Raw genomic sequence first — 19,267 nt, forward strand, 5'->3', positions numbered from 1 at the left:
CCTGCCCTGTCCTTCTCTCCTGAAATAAAATCATAACACCTTCATGTCAGAGGTGCCCTCCCTACATCTTTTTCTCTTATTTAATCTGCTAGTGTCAGTTTAATTTTCAGATCCAGCCAAGGATCATAGGAGAGTTGAGGAAAACCTTTTCCTCCCCTTCTAATATTCTTCTACATAGTTTTCTTGTTTCCTGGTTTTTATTTTTTTTCAAATGAACCTAAAATAATTCTGTCCACAGAATTCTTAGGATTCCTATTCATATATGCATACGGTATGTATCTGGAAGAGATTACAACTTGTAACCATAGTTTCCTCTATAGAAGGAAGTAATTTGGAACTTCATACAACTGAATTTTAACTTATGCATATATTACTTTAAAAAAAATAAAAATCTCTTTTGAGTTTTCTTTTAAATAACATCTTAGTATTCTCATTCGAATTGCATTCATATATACTGTAGCCTGGTTTTGCATCTTTATTATAAGAATCTGAGTTCTATTGAGCTATTGAAAGGTGGCTAGTGTGTCTGGGGAGTGGAAAACTTCATGAGAGAAAAATATCTAGGCCTTGAAGGAACAATGGCTGTTTTTTTGATGAAGGGGAGTGGTGAGGGCACTCCAAAGTTCAGGAATGGTCTTGCCTGTACACAAAGATGTGAACAAGCATCGCATATGAACAGCAGAACCCCAGATGCTGGGGATGGGACTAGAAGGGAGAAACACTGGAATCTCTGTGAAGACAAGGACCATTCCCCTCACATTAAGCACTCTATCCCCAATTCCCAGGGCACTGCCTGTAAGAGCTCCCACAAGTATTTACTGAATGAGTGAATGAATAAATGAATGGAAAGAATATCCAAAACAACTGCAAAATATTTTGAATAAGAAATAAAAATAGCTCTCTCAGTTTGGACTTGAGGCCTCTGTCACAACTATACTCCCCGAGATCATTGGTCAGGTCAAGAAGCATCCTAGCTTGATCCCATTCTTCATATTTATTGGAGTGGGGGAACTGGAGCAGTACTGTCTGTCACGCACCTGGCATTGTTCAATCCCTATGTCAGTTGGGACAGAAAGAATAAGCCAGAACCCTGGAACAAACTAGGTCCTAATGATCACTACAAGTTCTACTCTGTGAATGTAGATTACAGCAAACTGAAGAAAGAAGATCCAGACTTCTAAATGAAATATTTCACTATAAAGCAGCTTAGAATGAAGGTCTTCCAGAAGCCATCTGCACAATTTTCCACTTAACCAAGAATTATTTCCCCTCTAAATGCATGAAATCATGTTGGTGTATTGTGTTGGGGTTTACACTGAAGCTTGATGTGTGTCGTTATTTAATGCTGGAACGCTACTCTGAACTTCATAACTTAGGATATGGGAAATAAACTATTGGAATTTAAGGGGAAAAAAAGAAATAAAAATAAATGATGATTTTGAGTATTTTAAAAACAAATTAATAATAACATGAGAAACAGAAAAAAGGTCACTGAGAAGTCTGTTTCAACACTAGTGACAAATATGTGGTGAATACCCACTGAATTGAAAAATGCATTTAATGTGGGTCTGAGAGCATTAGGAAAACTTCTTTTTTGTGGGAGACACATCCCCACCAAGTTCATACTTGAAAACCAATACTCGAAAATGCATGACTAAAATGGTGTAACCACAATAATTGAGGGGGGCTGGGAAAGCAAAAGTAAGGGACTTTAACAATGGTCGAAGGTGAAAACCTGAACGGAGATTTGTGGAGCAGCTACTTATGGTACCTCGTCACGGTTACCAGGATGGAGATAGGGGGTAAGTCAATGACACGAACAGGCTGTTGAGTTTGGTGGCAGCAGCTCTGGCGTGGACTCAGGACACCTGGGCTCCAGTCCCAGCTCTCACATTCGCTCGGCAGCCCCTGTTCCCAGCTCTTCCATCTGTAAATGGTCCCCAAGTCCCCTGCCAGCTCTGACACTCTGTGGTTTCAAGTCATGAAGAGAAAGGAAAGAAGTTCTGCAGGCTGGAGATTTAAGGCTAGAACATCATCCATTGGCTGTTGCAGTCATTTTAGGAAAGAGCTATCCATTTAGTCAACAAATGTTTATCTGTCTCATGCACTGTCCAACTGTAAAAAATTGTTGTAGCATAACCCCCGCTCTCAAGAAGCTTACAAGTCAGTAAAATAGAGGACAATAAATATGTAAAAATAAAAATTCAAGACAGAATGTGGCAAGCACCATGTGTGTGTGTGTGTGTGTGTGTGTGTGTGCATTAGTCGCTCAGTTGTGTCTGACTTTTTGCAACCCTTTGGACTGTAGATTGCCAAGCTCCTCTGTCCATGGGATTCTCCAGACAAGAATGATAGAGTGGATAACCATTCCCTTCTCCAGGGAATCCTCCTGACCCAGGGATGGAACCCAAGTCTCCTGCACTACAAGCAAATTGTTTAGTGTCTGAGGCAGCGCCATAGAAGAAATACAAACAAAATGTTACTGAGCACCTAAGAGCAGCTGGGTGAGACTCCCCAGCCAACGGAGAGCACAGTTTGAAGCTGAGAGCATGCAGAAAAATGGGCTGATGCAGCTGGCCCTGCCATCCTTTCTGAAGCCACGCCCACTCAGTTTACATAGGAACTCACAGCACTGGCTTGTGGAGCTAAATCTATTCCCAGAGTTACAGTTGCCTTCAATGTAAACAGTTCCCAACTAACAAACGGGTGAACTCCAGAAATGCATTTGTTAGTTAAGTGTTCAGTACTCAGATTGCACACATCATTCTTTATTGGTGATGAGGTCCTCAGATCAGCCCATAAAGGACAACTTAAGCCATATGGTAACTGAAATATAGTATTGAGACTATTTAGACATCATTTGGAATTTCCTGGTGGCTCAGGTGGTAAAGAATTTGCCTGTAATCCTGGAGAGCCAGGTTCAGTCTCCCAGAGAAGGGAATGGCTACCCACTCCAGTATTCTTGCCTGGAAACTTCCCTGGACAGAGGAGCCTGGAGGGCTATAGTCCATGGGGTCACAAAAGAGTTGGACATGACTGAACGACTAACACTTTCACTTTCAGACATCATTTAACCCCTTACATTCTGTGTTACCCAAAGTGCAATTCTGAATTTCAGAAGCAAGAATATATAATTTCAGAACACAACAGACTTCTCCAAAAGCAGATCTTGAGGAAATTGTTCCATTTATCTGTTGCTGGGTGACAAAGAACCTCACCCCCCAAATGGTGACTCGAACCAACAATCATTGTTATATCATGATTTTGTGGGCTTGAACAGATTTGAAAGAGAAACTTTCTCTACTTAGTGTTACTACTTGAAAACTTTTAATTAAAAATGAGATTTTTTAAAATTAAATGAGCCCTAATAATTGAGATGAGAGGGAAAAGCAGTATTTTTGAGGGTTTTGGGGTGATTCTTCTGTTTCTTCTGGTGGAGGAAGAAACGCTTCCACTTCTTCTAATGGAAGTCACTCAGTGGTTAGCTGGCAGATGGTGGATTTGGAGGAGACAAGATGGTTCATTCACACGTCTGGCTCCTTGGCAGAGCTGTCTGGAAGGCTGGACTCAGCCAGGACTGCCCATCAGAGCACCTACATGCTGCCTCTCCACAGGCAGTGGGGCTTCCTACATGGAAGATCAGGCCTCCAAGAAGCACAAGAAGTCTTAGCCTGAGAAGTGACACAACACCATTCAGACACTTTTATACTCTCTCCTATTGGTTGAGGAGTCACAAATCTCCCCAGATTTAGGGGAGGGACTGTAGATGCTGCCTCTTAATGGAAAATGGGCCAAATAATTTGAGGCCTTGTTTTATTGTTTTATTTTTTATTTTTTTTAAATTTATTTATTTATTTTTTCAGTGGGTTTTGTCATACATTGACATGAATCAGCCATAGATTTACACGTATTCCCCATCCCGATCCCTCCTCCCCCCTCCCGAGGCCTTGTTTTAAAACTGCCAAAGGGATGGAATTCACTGGAGGATAGAGGCACATACACCACAGCATAGGAATGGGACTGGGAAAGAAAGGTAACAAAAACAAAGATTTGATCCAGGCTTGAAGAGTTCTTCCCATTTTGGGGATAGATGTTTCATTAATATTCATATCAAATCTTGAGTGTGCTAAGCCCCCACCCAGTTCATAAAGGAGCTCCCTTGTGAGGTCATTTGGGAGCCCTTAGGAGTTCCCAAGGAAGGTCTTGCACACACTTAAGAATCAGTCTGTGTCACCATTTGCACTGGTGTCCCTGAAACCACTTCATGCAATATTTTTGAGGGGCCTTAGAAAATGTTCAAAGGTGCAAAACTCCTTAGAAAGATACCACAGAAAAGTTCCACTGCAGTTTATCACTACATCTGCTGGCTACTGGCAGTCTAAACCGAAGAGTGCTGCTGGCCTCAGCCACTCCTAGCTCTCTGCATGGTCCTTGCTGAGAAGCAGATTACTGATGCTTATTGCATTGACTACTGATACTAGCCATCTTCACCATGCTGTAACATCTCTGTAATCTCTTGTGAAGTGAAGAAGATGCACTTTATTCTTTGTTGAAGATTATTTAGAGCAAGGGTCCCCAGCTTCCCAGGGCCACGAACCAGTACTAGTTTGTGGCCTGTTAGGAACTGGGTCACACAGCAGGAGGCGAGCAGCAGGCAAGAGAGCAAAGCTTCATCTATCACTTGCATTACTGCCTGAACCATCCTCACCTCCATCCCCATTCACAGAAAAATTGTCTTCCACAAAACTGGTCTCTGGTGCCAAAAATGTTGGAGACCGCTGATTTAGAATCCTGCCATAGAGGGTTGCTTAAACTTCAAAACAGGAGAAATTTTTAACTCACACACAGAAATACAGGATGCTAGAAGACAGAAGGAGTTCAGAGGTCAAGGCCACAGTACATTTGAAGCAGGAACTTGCCCCCACCCCCTTTTCAGTCCTTTTGCTAAGTTTGGCTCAGCATACTAGAGTCCACCTTCCCATAATATGGCTTCTATCCTGTCCCCTGACACATTTCAAATGTGACAAATGATCTCACACCAGATAAGTTTGAATATGCCTATATTCAATTTTAAACACATTTTCAAGTTCTCCACCTATCATGTGGAAAGAGTATGATCTTAAGAAAGAGATAAGGCTTTGTTTCACATTTCAATGTAGCCAAGCCTCAATTTCAGCCCAGTGAGGATGGTTACTCTACCCCTAATTATTATCCTTCACTTATCTGGCTCCACATCTAGACTCCGAGCTGCAATCAGGGAGGATACTAAGCCAAGTCTGTAAGTCACCAGTTCAACCTTATATCCTAGAGCCCAGCATGCCCCTGGGCACATGGTGGGTATCCGTAAAATATTTGTTGAAAAACTGACAAAAGGGTATTCAAAACAAAGCCACAGGTCTATAAAGTAACCAGAGTCTCAGTTATGTACATAACTGTCAAAAATCTGTCTTCAATAATAATAATCACTTAATATTTCCCTAATAAAATGACAATGTAGCTTAATAAGCATGCAATAAAAGATGACACTATCAGCTGCAACTTCAAACATAACCTCATCAAAGTGTAGGATTTCAATATTCTGTTCATTTATGTATCATCTGTGAAACGTCACTGTTTCATACATATAATCAGAGCCCTTCCTGTAGAATTTTTTTAATTTGAAGTGAAGAAGATAGAGAAACTAAGGAAGAGCTTTTAAAAAGAGTTGTTCAAGGTCTCGAGGGGAAAGAAATTAGAGTGTGAGGAGGCATCTATGATTTTTTACTATAAATGAACAATGTGCAAATTTGATGCAAATTCTATGCCAACCAGAGCCTGCAATTCCCAATAAATAGCCTACGTTCCCAGGAAGCAGTAATTCTTTTCTGCAGGACTGTTGTAGCAAAATAACAAAGGAATATTAATCTCTGCCAAGATTATGATCAATATGATACTTTTTCAATGGGATGAGGGGAATGAGACAGTCCCTAAAACGAAGTCCATCAAGTGGACAAAAGAAAAAATGCACTACTTTTCCTAAGCGAAGTTGCTGGCTTGAGTTTGTGAACAGGACAGGCAGTTCACACCAGAGCCGAGGTGCCCTGGTACTGTTCATCGGGGGCCACATGCAGCAGACAACAAGCCTCCTCACATTTTGTGCCAGTGCTTCCTCACCCGGGCACAGAGATAGAGTGTGGCGATGACTACCCTGTCCCCGGCCTTCCTCTGGGCTTGTTAACAATGGTGCCACTTGGTACCAGCTCCAAGGCCCTGCAGCACTGAGAAGGGACCACCTCATTTCCCGTGGATGAGAAAATAGTCTGCAGATGTCCACAGGCAAGTCACCACCAACCTAGATTGGATTTTGACGTGATCTAGTGATCCCCCAAATCAGTCTTTCAAAGAATGCATGCTGCTTAGATAACAGCCATTCTCCAAAGGCCATGCTCGTTAGATGAGTCCAATATAAAGACTTTCCGTTTGCTGTTTGACTGGACTGGACCTGAAAGGAAAAGCCAGGAGACATACAAAAGCCTAAAATTATCTTAAGCCCCCAAGAGAAAATACAGTGATTAATACAAGGGATAATGTACCATATGTGCAATCATTTAAAAAATATCTGGATTGTGCATTCTTTTGAACATTTCCACATGAAACTGGAAATGTAGACAAAATTTTAGTATGCTGTGATTTGACAGAGAAAGAGAGGCTGTCTGCTCTGCAAGGCAGCTGGATTAGCAACCCAGACAGAACTGATGTCAATTCTTTTTAGCCAGCTAGTCAATTCAGTTACACAGTAAGTCATTTAAATAAATGCTTGGTCTGTTTCTCTCCTTTTCAGTGAATTAACTGGTTGCTTGGAGGAAATGCTCAAAGGGGTTTGATATTTTTACACTGGTAGGTATAAGACAAGACACTTTGTTAACAACTTAGAAAAGGAAAGCGTGAAATCAAAACTGCCTAACATATACTTTACATGCTTCTGTTGGTAAAAATACACTACCACCACCACCGCTCTTCCAATAGAAAGGTTTAAAGACTTTCTCATCCTTTTATCTCAACTGTTCAGTCCTGCGGCATTACAGAATAAAAGTGTCATGCTTATGATCAATGTCTTATCTTAATGAGTGGTAAGAAAGGGGATTCGTATAAAATATATTGTATTTGGGCAATGTTATCTTCCACAAATGGCAACCCATTCTCTTCCACAATTCAGTTCCTACCCTGCCCCATATAGTAGGAGCTTCCTTTGTGCCTCCTTTTGCTCTCATCGCTTCCCTTGTGGCTCAGCTGGTAAAGAATCCGTCTGCAATGCAGGAGACCTGAGTTCGATCCCTGGGTTGGGAAGATCCCCTTGAAAAGGGAAAAGCTACCCACTCCAGTATTCTGGCCTGGAGAAGTCCATGGACTGTATAGTCCATGGGGTCGCAAAGCGTCGGACACCACTGAGCGACTTTCACTTCCACTTTCGCTGTCATCATTGCTACCAAAGGGAAGAGAAGTGACCTACCCATTAGTTTGACTGGAATGCCTAGGAAGCAGGAACTGAGTGGGCAGGGTCCAACTCTGTCTTTTTGCCTTTTTCTCTCAATCTCTTAGGATGGACTGACCTTAAGACAAGCACATTCCCTGCTCTAAACAGGCAGGAAGTGGCTTGCCCCTTGGAGAGAGAGCCACAGCCTGTGATGGTTCAGCCCGGCCAGCAACGATGCAAGTGAACTCAGTTCAGGCACAAGGGATTTGGACCCCAGCTTGGCTACAGAGCTAGGCTGTGACTCTGATCAGGTTTGCTAGTCATTAGTTGAGATATTGATCTTCTGTCTTTCCCTTGATTCCAAACCCAGGAGGTAAGAAGAAAGGGATATTACTTATTGCCCCTCCTAGAAAATTCAATACATGTAAATTCTAATTATTATAGCTAATATTTTGATTCTTCACTTGAGTTTCTAATTCTAGCACCAGTTTAATGCTGAGTACAGAAATGAGAAAGTCTGGACTACCTAGCTACTAATATTGATGAGCTGGTAAATATTCATCAGCCAGCTTTCTGGGAAGAAAAAGCTCTGGTTTGTAGTATTCGATCATGTCTGTCATGTAAATGCTGCTATCATGGCCAATTTCAAGCCGCCAATATCAGTGACATCACTGCCTCAACGCAGAGAAGATAGGCTCACGATGCTGAAACTAACCACTAGCTACAAAGCATGCCGAAGTCCTGTTATTTCCTGAAAGGTAAATTCCAAGGATTATTGTGCCACTTTTATAAACAAAATAACACTTTATCATCTATTGAAACTAATAGGTGACTACAATACTTATTATCCAGCTATCTATTAAAGAAAAGTCACCCACTTCAAAATGGAGTTCAAATAAAATATCATTAGTTGACTCCACCTTTTTGCCCACATCTTTTCTTTTTGCCTTCTCTTCTTTCCTCTACAAACCCAACTGTTTGTTCACAGTGGCAGCAGAAACAATCCTGTGAAGGACTATTCACAGTAGTTTGAGAGATATTGATGACAATGTTCACTAGAATTAAAAGTAAAGATGTATGAAAAGGCATTCATATTTGTGGAATCCCCTAGTGAGGACCTCCTAAAGTTTGGACAGAGCGTGATGTATTGGAAATAATGGACTTGCAAGTAAGAGAGAGTGGGATGCGAATGCTAGCGCTGATGTTTATGGGCTCTGCCACCCTGGAAAGGTGAGTAACAACGGGCCTGTAACACAGTCTCTCCCTTTATTGAGGTAATATCCCTAGGAAAGATGGAAGAAAGATAATTTGGACAATTTGCTTGCAAGTATGTAATGATAGACCTCCAGGAAAACACACTATTCATGCTTGCAGAGAGAGAATTCTTATCTATGGAATGCTATAGGCAGGTGAACCTGATCTGTCTAGGACTGATTACTACAATAATCAAATCTGCACTTTCTACATTTATGGAATTTCATTTCCTAAAAAATATCATGTGATCTATATAACGACTGGAGTACAAAATGGAGACATTTCATGAAAGAAACAGCTCTCTTCTGCATAAGTGATGTGACTGTACACATCTCTTCGAGACCCTTTTTGTGAGCAGGGACAGAACTAGTTCCAATGCAGCAGTAAATGACCTGGGAGTTGTGTTATGGGTCCCAGACTTTACCGTTTCATCTGTGCCTTGAAGCTATTCATATCTATTGACTTAAATAGACTACCAGTTATTTCTCCAGCAAAGATGGGCTTATTCAGGATCAGCAGAGAATTGAAATTCAGGGTCTGCACCAATGGCAAGCCAAATGCAAGTCCCCACACGGAAGAGGAAGGAGACTGCTTTTATAAGGGAAAAGGGGACTTTGGAGGGCTACAGTAAACAAAGAGTCTATGGTTTTTTATTGGCTGAGTCTTTGCCAGGAAAAGGAGTCTTTCTTCTTCCTGTTAGGCTCTGCTATCAGCACAGGATATGAAAGCTCCCACTTTGGTCTCCTGACTCTAATTGAGGCTTCGTCCAGTTTATTAATTTTTTACATTTCCCTCTTTTGATCAAGATGTTTCTCTGAAAGTACCATTTTCAGTTTCACCACTTTCAGTTTCTTTTCCCCCCTCAGTACCAGGAAGGACCTTTCCTGGGTGTAGTGTCTCATTTTGAAGGAAAATGCAGATTTAAAACCTATTGAGGTCACATATGAATAACAAGAAGAGGTAGGAGTGCGATCCCTCAGTCACTTTTAATCTAAAGTTAATATGTTGTCAAGATCATGATGATGTTATGTCATTATCAAAGGTTTATCTACAAACTTCCAACAAGCCAGGTCTGGATATCTTGGGAAAACTGTCTCATCAGATGTCATCTGCTTCAGTTGTGGGAAATCTTTACTTTCATGCCACCAGATGATGAAATGTTAAGTCAGAGTTTGATGTTTTCTGTAGATGTATCAGGTGTATCCAAGAATCTATTCCCTGGAGTTTGGCAGTGTGACAGTTGGTTAGCTACACCTGATGAGAGCCTTTTCTGCAAGGTTAAAGAGAATCTTTCTGGAAGTGTCTTTCCTAGTAGACAAAGCCTCCAGATTACAAAGATGTGATGCATAAGGTCTTCATCTCCCAGAAGTACACTGTGAAAATTGTTCTATCAGAACATAATTACTTTGGATAGAAAAAATTAGGCCATTGAAATATTGTATTATCATTCCTTTTATCACTTGTGGGTCAAAAAAGGCGGAAGTGCATTGGGTGTCCTGTGACTACTCAAAAGGTTAAGAGTTTATGAATTCCAAAATCCTAATCCTAAAATGATGCAGTGAAAATGCTGCACGCAATATGCCAGCAAATTTGGAAAACTCAGCAGTACCCACAGGATTGGAAAAGGTCAGTGTTCATTCCAATCCCAAAGAAAGGCTATGCCAAAGAATGTTCAAATGACCGCACAATTGCACTCATCTCACATGCTAGAAAAGTACTGCTCAAAATTCTCCAAGCCAGGCTTCAATGGCATGTAAACTGAGAACTTCCAGATGTTCATGCTGGATTTAGAAAAGGCAGAGGAACCAGAGATCAAATTGCCAACATCCATTGGATCATCAAAAAAGCAAGAGAGTTCCAGAGAAATATCTAAAGAAAATTCTGCTTTACTGACTACACCAAAACCTTTGACTGTGTGGATCACAATAAACTGTGGAAAATTCTTCAAGAGATGGGAATACCAGACCACCTTACCTGTCTACTGAGAAATCAGTATGCAGGTCAAGAAGCAACAGTTAGAACCAGATATGGAACAACAGACTGGCTCTAAACTAGGAAAGGAGTACATCAAGGATGTATATTGTCACCCTGCTTACCCTGCAGAGTATATCATGAGAAATGCTGGGCTGGATGAAGCACAAGCTGGAATCAAGATTGCCAGGAGAAATATCAATAACCTCAGATATGCAAATGACACCACCATTATGGCAGAAAGCAAAGAAAAGAACTAAAGAGCCTCTTGATGAAAGTGAAGGAGGAGAGGGAAAAAGTTGGCTTAAAACTCAACATTCAAAAAACTAAGATCTTGGCATTGGGTGCCATCACTTCATGGCAAATAAATAGGGAAACAGTGGAAACAGTGACAGACTTTATTTTGAGGGGCTCCAAAATCACTGCAGATGGGGACTGCAGCCATGAAATTAAAAGATGCTTACTCCTTGGAAGAAAAGTAATGACCAACTTAAGCAGCATAATAAAAAGCAGAGACATTACTTTTCCAACAAAGGTCTGTCTAGGCAAGGCTATGGTTTTTCCAATAATCATGTATGGATGTGAGAGTTGGACTATAAAGAAAGCTGAGTGCCAAAGAATTGATGCTTTTGTACTGTGATGTTGGAGAAGACTCTTGCGAGTCCCCTGGACTGCAAGGAGATCCAACCAGTCAATCCTAAAGGAAATCAGTCCTAAATATCCATTTGAAGGACTGATGTTGAAGCTGAAGCTCCACTACTTTGGCCACCTGATGCGAAGAACCAACTCATCAGAAAAGACCCTGATACTGGGAAAGATTGAAGGCAGGAGGAGAAGGGGACGACAGAGGATGAGATGGTTGGATGGCATCACCGACTCGATGGACATGAGTTTGAGCAAGCTCTGGGAGTTGGTGATGGACAGGGCAGCCTGGTGGACTGCAGTCCATGGGGTCAGAAAGTGTCGGAGACAACTGAACTACTGAACTGACATATGAATTCCAAAAGGGGTGGGTTGAGAGTTAGAAGAACCAACAGCAATGCTTTTGGCCAAGGTATGTAGAGAACCTCTACAAATTTTGCCAAGTTAGTCTTAATAATGTTGTTGTTATTGTGCTCAATCACTTAGTCATGCCCAACTCTTTATGGCCCCATGGCCTGTAGCTGGCTAGACTCCTCTGCATGGCATTTTCCAGTCAAGAATGCTGGAGTGGGGTGCCATTTCCTCCTCTGGGGATCTTCCCCACCCAGAGATTGAACCTGCATCTCTTGAAATCGCCTGCATTGGCAGGCTGATTCTTTACTGCTAGCACCACCTGGGAAGCCCAATAATGTTGTTAATGTGTTCAACTAAATCAGAGGGCTGGGAGTGGTAAGTGCAGTGAAAGTGTTGTAAAACCAACCAAACGGCTCAGGTTTGTAAAAGTACCTGACCAGTAAGATGGGTTTCTTGATCATCTTTAAAGTTCAAGAGCCATTCCCCAAGTAATAATAATATTTTCCAGAAGGATTTTCACCACAGAAGAGGCCAGTCTGCAAGGGAAGGCTTCAGTCCAGTTTGAAAACCTACAGGATGTGACAAAAACATATTTATATCTATTAGATGGCGAAAGTTGTATGAAATCCATTTGCCAGACTTCAAATGGTCCATTAGTTAGTTTAAAATGTCTGGGAGCAGTACAAACAGACTTCCCCAGGCTGCACTTCAGACAACTGGACAAGTGAGGTAGGCACTTTTTGCAATCTTGTTAATGTTTCCCCATCAATAATGATTCATGAAGTCTATGGTTTTGTCAGTAAAAGCAAAAGAAAGCAAAGTCGCGAAGTCGTGTCCAACTCTTTGCGACCCCATGGACTGTAGCCTACCAGGCTCCTCCATCCATGGGATTTTCCAGGCAAGAGTACTGGAGTGGGTTGCCATTTCCTTCTCCAGGGGGTCTTCCCGACCCAGGGATTGAACCTGGGTCTCCCTCATTATAGGCAGACGCTTTTACCATCTGAGCTACCGGGGAAGTGGTTTAATGCATGTACAGTGGTGAGGGGTGAGAATTTTAGAGTTTCCAATAGTTTTAGGTTGTTATTTGGTCAAAACCAGAGACTTCTTTTTATCAAACCAACAATTGTTAAATTTCAAATCTTGTTTTTCCTTTTCTGAGATCAATTATTAGTCTTCTCTGCACAGGTTTTCTAAGTTATCATTTGGGGAAATATCCTTTGGACTGACAGAGATCTAGCTGCTCTTGGTTTCTTTAAGGGCAGAATCCTTGTAAATATGTCAGCAAGGTGATTTCCCTAAACTTCTAGAGACTCAAGTTTAGAAGCCCCAGAATCTTAATTGTTTTTACTGAAGTGTAGTTGATTTACAATGTTGTTATAGTTTCTGATGATTCAGATATATCTCTATATATACATTTTTTCATAGTATTTTCCATTATAGTTTATTAGAAAATATTTAATGTAGTTCCTTGTGAAGCTCCAGAATCCTGATAATAGTTAAAGCATGTAAAGCTATTGCATCCAATAATTCCTAAACATAGAGGCCGTTTTTAATTTTATTTATGCTGAAAATAAGAAACCCATGCTGCTTCCACGGTATTCTCAAATCATGAGTGACTCCAAAAGCCTATCTGCTATCAGTATAAATGTTGGTAGTTTTGCCTTTGGCTAAGGACAAGCCGTATATAATTCAGCCTGTTGGGCCAACTAGCCATAGGTAAAGATACCACCTCAACAACTTCAAAAGGAATTGCAATAGCATACCCAACACAATATTTGCAACTATTGCCTTTTAAATTAGAACAGTCAGCATTAAGCAGTTGTAAGGGACTTCATCAATGACGGAGGGGAGAGTAGCTGAGTTAAGGTTATTACATAGAAGACTTATGTGAAAAGAAGTTAATGAAAGGAATTCATAGGAGGTGGGAGTTGCTGGCTGAGAAATGTTGAATGTGGTGAGAATTCAGGATGGCTTCTTCTGCATGAGGCACAAAAATGGTTAGAGGAGATCCCACAGTAATTTTCTCAGTGCCCTTAACCAAAAGGACAGTAGCCCTAGTGGCCCTAAGGCAAGGGGTATCCCCATAGCACAGGCTCCAGTTGTTGGATGTAGTATTCTGTGGGTCAGTGGTGGTCCCTGTATCCTGAGGTGAGTACCCCAAGGACATTCCCTTCCTTTTTATATACAAAAAGGGAATCAGATAATTGGATTAACTACACTAAAGCTTTTGACTGCATGGATCATAACAAACTGGGGGAAATTCTTAAAGAGATGGGAATACCAGACCACCTTACTTGCCTCCTGAGAAATCTGTATGCAGGTAAAGAAGCAATAGCTAAAACCGGACGTGGATCAAGGGACCGTTTCTAAATTGGAAAAGGAGACATCAAAGCTGTATATTGTCACCCCGCTTATTTAACTTATATATAGAGTACATCATGCAAAATGCCAGGCTGGATGAAGCACAAGCTGGAATCAAGATTGCCGGGAGAAATATCAATAACCTCAGATATACAGATGACACCACCCTTATGGCAAAAGCTAAGAAGAACTAAAACACCTCTTGATGAAGATGAAAGAGGAGAGCGAAAAAGCTGGCTTAAAACTCAACATTCAAAAAACTAAGATCATGGCGTTGGGTCCCATCACTTCATGGCAAATACATGGGGAAACAATGGAAATAGTGACACACTTTATTTTCTTAGGCTCAAAAATCACTGTGGGTGGTGACTGCAGCCATGAAATTAAAAGATACTTGCTACTTGGAAGAAAAGACATGACTAACCTAGACAGCATATTAAAAAGCAGACACTACTTTGCTGACAAAGTTCCCTCTAGTCAAAGCTATGGTTTTTCTGGTAGTCATGTATGGGTGTGAGTTTTGGACCATAAAGAAGACAGAGCACCAAAGAATTGATGCTTTAAAACTGTGGTGCTGGAGAAGACTCTTGAGAGTCCCTTGGACTGCAAGGAGAACAAACCAGTCAATCCTAAAGGGAATCAACACTGAATATTCAATCAACACTGAATTGGAAGGATGATGCTGTAGCTGAAGCTCCAATACTTTGTCCACCTGATATGAAGAGTTGACTCATTTGAAAAGACCCTGATGCTGGGAAAGATTGAAGGTAGGAGGAGGAGTAGGGGGCAACAGAGGATGAGGTGGTTTGATGGCATCACCAACTCAATGGACATGAGTTTGAGCAAACTCCAGGAGATGGTAAAGGACAGGGAAGCCTGGCATGTTGCAGTTCATGGGGTTGTAGAGTTGGACACGACTGAGTGACTGAACAATAATGAAAGGCAGATGGGTTCATCCAAGTCTCCTTTAAGGCCCTAAAAACTGTCATCTGGTTCTTCCCAAAAAATTGGATCAGGTTTTTTATTGTTCAGTAAAATCTACAGATTTGGCCATAGGATAGAAATTTGGAATCCAATTTTGGAAATAACCACCTAGTCTGAGAATACCTTGTGAAGGACAGTTAGTTTTGATTGGGGGAAACAGGGCACTGGAAAGCCTATCTGGATGTAGGCATAGCCCTTATTCTCGTATCAGATGCCCAAATACCAAACCGGGGTTTAGGAAAACTGCAATTTTTCTTTGGTTATCTTATATCCCCTTAAGGCTGAAGGCTTTAGTAAGTGGATGCTGTCTTCCATGAGGAGTCTTGAAGATGAGAGCAAAGAAGAAAATCATCCACTTAATGGCAACTAAGTAGAATCTCTATGAACGTTTGTATCATCAAGCATCAAGATCAGCTGTCAGGATTTGTGAGAAGTGAGGACTGTCAGGAAAACCCTTGTTTTTCTTTCTAAGTGAAGACAGATTGGTACTGTCTAGCATCAACCAAAATACTGAAGATGCATTGCATTAATCAGTCAGAGTGAAGAATCTGCTTCTATTGGGAATGGATGTTAGTAACATATGAGGGTTAGGAACAACAGGTTCTGAAGGGATAACAATGTTGTTTACTGCTCAGATGTCCTGGTCAAACCTGCACTCTTGGCCTTTAGGTTTTCTCACCAGCAAAATGGGAAGGTTAGAGGGCCTAAAACAAGGGATAATGAGGCTTGGAGCCCTGAAATCTTCTATTATGAGCATTTTGCCTTGAAGGGATTCTTTCTTATAGGATATTGAATAAATATGGGAAGGGGTTTTAAAGGGTTTATTTGGATCTTGATAGGAGTTACTCTTTGAATTTACACAATATCTGTTGGAAATTTTGCACATAAGGAAGATGGTAGCTAATTTTGCCCATAAGGAGGATGGTACTTCAATCATTTCCTGAGCCTTGCCTCTACCTCCAAATTTCATCATCTTTTATCCATCCCTTTACCCCCCAATCTTAGAGCTAGACATACTTGAGCTAGACAAACTGACGCCAAAAATGAGATACATCAGCAACATAAGATACATCAGATAACTTAAATGCATTGCAAATGGGATATTCCAAACCTTAATATACATGTTGCCTAACATGCAAATTTCAAACTCCAAGGCCAGAAGGGATGTTTATTAAACTGAGACAACTGTTTAGCATCTCCAAAATTACAGCATGAAGTGGCATCCCAAGTTCCTAGTTTATCTCACAATTCTTTTTTTTTTTTTTTTTAATCTCGCATTTCTTGACTGAAAATCTCCTCTAACTCAATTCCAACAGGGTGATTCTGTTTCATGGTTCCAAACACATCACATCACTCCTTAGTTCAAACTCACTTAGAGGTTCTTTTCCTGATCTCATTGAGAGAGTCATTTCCTAGGCAGGTTGATAAGAAGTCTGGGAGTCCCCAAGGAGAGAGGGGTCTGGAATTCTCAAGAAGAAAGAAAGGACAAACTTTTTTTTCTTTCCTCTACATTCCTTAGGATTATATAACAATAATGTATCCTGCCTGAGGACAGTCTCTGAATTAAACCTTCTGGCTAATTCTGTTATCTTAAAATGTAAATTATGGGAGTAGGTCTGGTGAGGTCTTTACAACCTCCAGACATTCTTTGGATTCATTGGAGTGTATATAACTCCATTGCTAACACTAGCAAGTAGGTTTTCTGCCCCCTTCTGATGTTTAATGTCAGAAGCTTTCTCTATCCCTTTTATACTTTAATAAACTCTATTGCACAAAAGTTCTGAGCGATCAAGCCTCGTCTCTGGCCCCTGATTGAATTCTCCTCTGGAGGCCAAGAATTCTGGCGTCTTTTTGTGGGTTCAGCAACAACCTTTCATCTTGGGTGCTTGACCGGGATTCTTCAGGACAAGGTAAGGATGCTTGGAGCTCTAGTTCTTTGTTCTCCTAGCGAACACGTTTTCTGCTGTACTTTACTAACTCTATGGTGTGCTTGCATGAATTAATGAAACGCACTGTGCAAAGCAAGTGAGGAGCCCTTCTCTGCGGTTCTGCGGTGACCTCATATGGCTTATGGCAGAAACCTGTCGGGGGTTTATACCCACCTGCCAATGCCAAGAGGCACCCAACGTCTCCTTCGGGGACCGACCAGAAATGGCCAAAGCATGTGGACTGAACTCTCCTTTCTCAGTCAAACTTTTCAGTCTCTTTGACCATTCCATAACTGCTTGGAAATTAGAAGTACGAACCTAACTTTTCGGATCATAGACTTTCAAGGGACTTGTGATCTGTGCTGTTACTGAGTACTATGACTTAGGTCCCAAATTTGGATTGGTAGTCAGGAAGCACCTAGCCTCGCTAGGAATCGAAAGTTCAGAAGCTGGATGGAGCTCTAGCTACAAGAGCATCTCTGAGGTTAAAGGTTACTCAGATTGGAACTACAGTGGGTCCCCCCTCCCCCCACCTTTGGTAATGCTGGCTCTTACTGGATAAGAGGAGGCTCTTATACTGGGGTGGTGGCACTTGGAAGAAACATCTCCGTTTCATGTTCATATCGGTCTTATTGTGGTCGGGAATATACTCAGGGTCATGCACAGGCACTCAGGTGATGAATGTTTCCCCCAGTGGTTTAGCCTGGGAGGCATTCCGGAAGGTTACTCTGATCACACCCCGGGTGGCATCAGAGGCAAGCAAGGTTTTAATGGTGAGGAGCTGGACATCAATCAGGGATGCCATCAGGTCTCCCCTGGTGCATCTCCACCCCATCTCGGTGGTAGAGCCAGGAGGGACGAGTAGGTCACCTGCGTCGGTAAGGGACAGACTAAGTCCGACCAAGGAAGGAAAACTTTGGTGTCAAGTCTGTCTACACCCCCATCTAGAGCAGGGAGGGACGCCTCCGGTAGAAAGAGGGCACTGGTTGCTTTTTTCTCCCTTACTGGTGGGAGCTAACAACTCCAGCCTCACTCCTTTGAACTGTATCCTGAAAAACTGGGATAGATTTGATCCCCAGGGCTTGAAGAAGACACACCTGGTCTTCCTATGTGATACTGCAAGGCCATGGTATCCACTGGAGGATGGTGAACGGTGGCCGGTTGGAGGGTCTCTTAAGTATAATACTGTTTTATAACTAGACCAGTTCTGTAGAAAACAAAGGAAATGGGTAGAAGTAGCATATGTGTTGCCCTTTTTCTCGCTGCGAAATATGCCAGACTTGTGTCCTAAGGGTATAGATTTGGGTGTGACTCCTTCAGCTCCCTCCTGTCCTCCTACTTTGCTAGATGAGATGGAGGACAGGAGACAAAGAGATAAAGAAAAGCAGGTTTCTCCAATCTATCCCTGGGACCATATGTGCAGAGCAGCCAGAGAGACTGAGGAACAGCCACACAAGCTGGTCCCTCTTCATGAATCACCCACCGGGAGAAATAATCAGTCTATGAGAGTTAATAAGCCTTTTTCTTATCAAGAAATGCAAAGAATCAAGGAGGATCTGGGAGACTATTTAGAGGGCCCAAAAAAATATCTTAGAGCTTTTAAAGGTGTTGCTCTGCTTTATGACCTTACTTGGAAGGATGTGATGTATATCTTGGGACAAACGCTGACTCCCGACTCAAAAACTCGAGTTTTGGGAAAAGCTGTTGCTTATGGAGATGAATGGTTTGATAATGAGTCAATAGGAAAGAGGGAGGACGAGATAAGCGCCCTCCCCACTGGGAATCAGGCGGTCCCAGTTACAGAACCAGACTGGGACTACAACACAGCTAAAGGAAAATGGGATCAGAGTCATTTTGTCAGATGTATTCTTGGAGGACTCAGGCAGGCAAGCGTGCGTTAAGCCTTTAAACTATGCCAAATTGGCAAACATAGAACAGGAGGAGAAGGAAGCTCCTGGTAAATTCCTAGATAGACTGAGAGAAGCCCTTCACAGATTCACTGAGATTGATCCTGAAAGCGAAAAGGGAAAAGTGATCTTAAAGGATAGATTTCTCACTCAGCTGGCTCCAGACATCCGCCATTAGCTATTAAAATGGGCGTTATGGACCAAATCTGTCTTTAGGTAATCTGTTTCAACTGGCTCAGACAGTCTATTATGGTAGGGAATACGAGGAAAAGAAAGAAAGGCAGAAAAGGGCAAAGGAACAGGTGGAAGCCCTCGCAATGGCTATGAGAACCATTCTTAAACAGCCTGAGAGAAATGCCCAGAGGGACCCAGGTGAAAAGGGATGGGCTTGCTATTACTGTGAGGGGCACCTC

The 19,267-nt window shown here is 41.8% G+C and overlaps 1 pseudogene; it reads left to right on the plus strand.

Moving 5' to 3' along the window:
• Nucleotides 1-262: 262 nt before the first annotated feature.
• Nucleotides 263-1,215, plus strand: LOC122678859 (annotated as a pseudogene).
• Nucleotides 1,216-19,267: the final 18,052 nt, after the last annotated feature.

This window comes from Cervus elaphus, chromosome 3 (assembly GCF_910594005.1).
Source record: "Cervus elaphus chromosome 3, mCerEla1.1, whole genome shotgun sequence".
Classification (NCBI taxonomy): domain Eukaryota; kingdom Metazoa; phylum Chordata; class Mammalia; order Artiodactyla; family Cervidae; genus Cervus; species Cervus elaphus.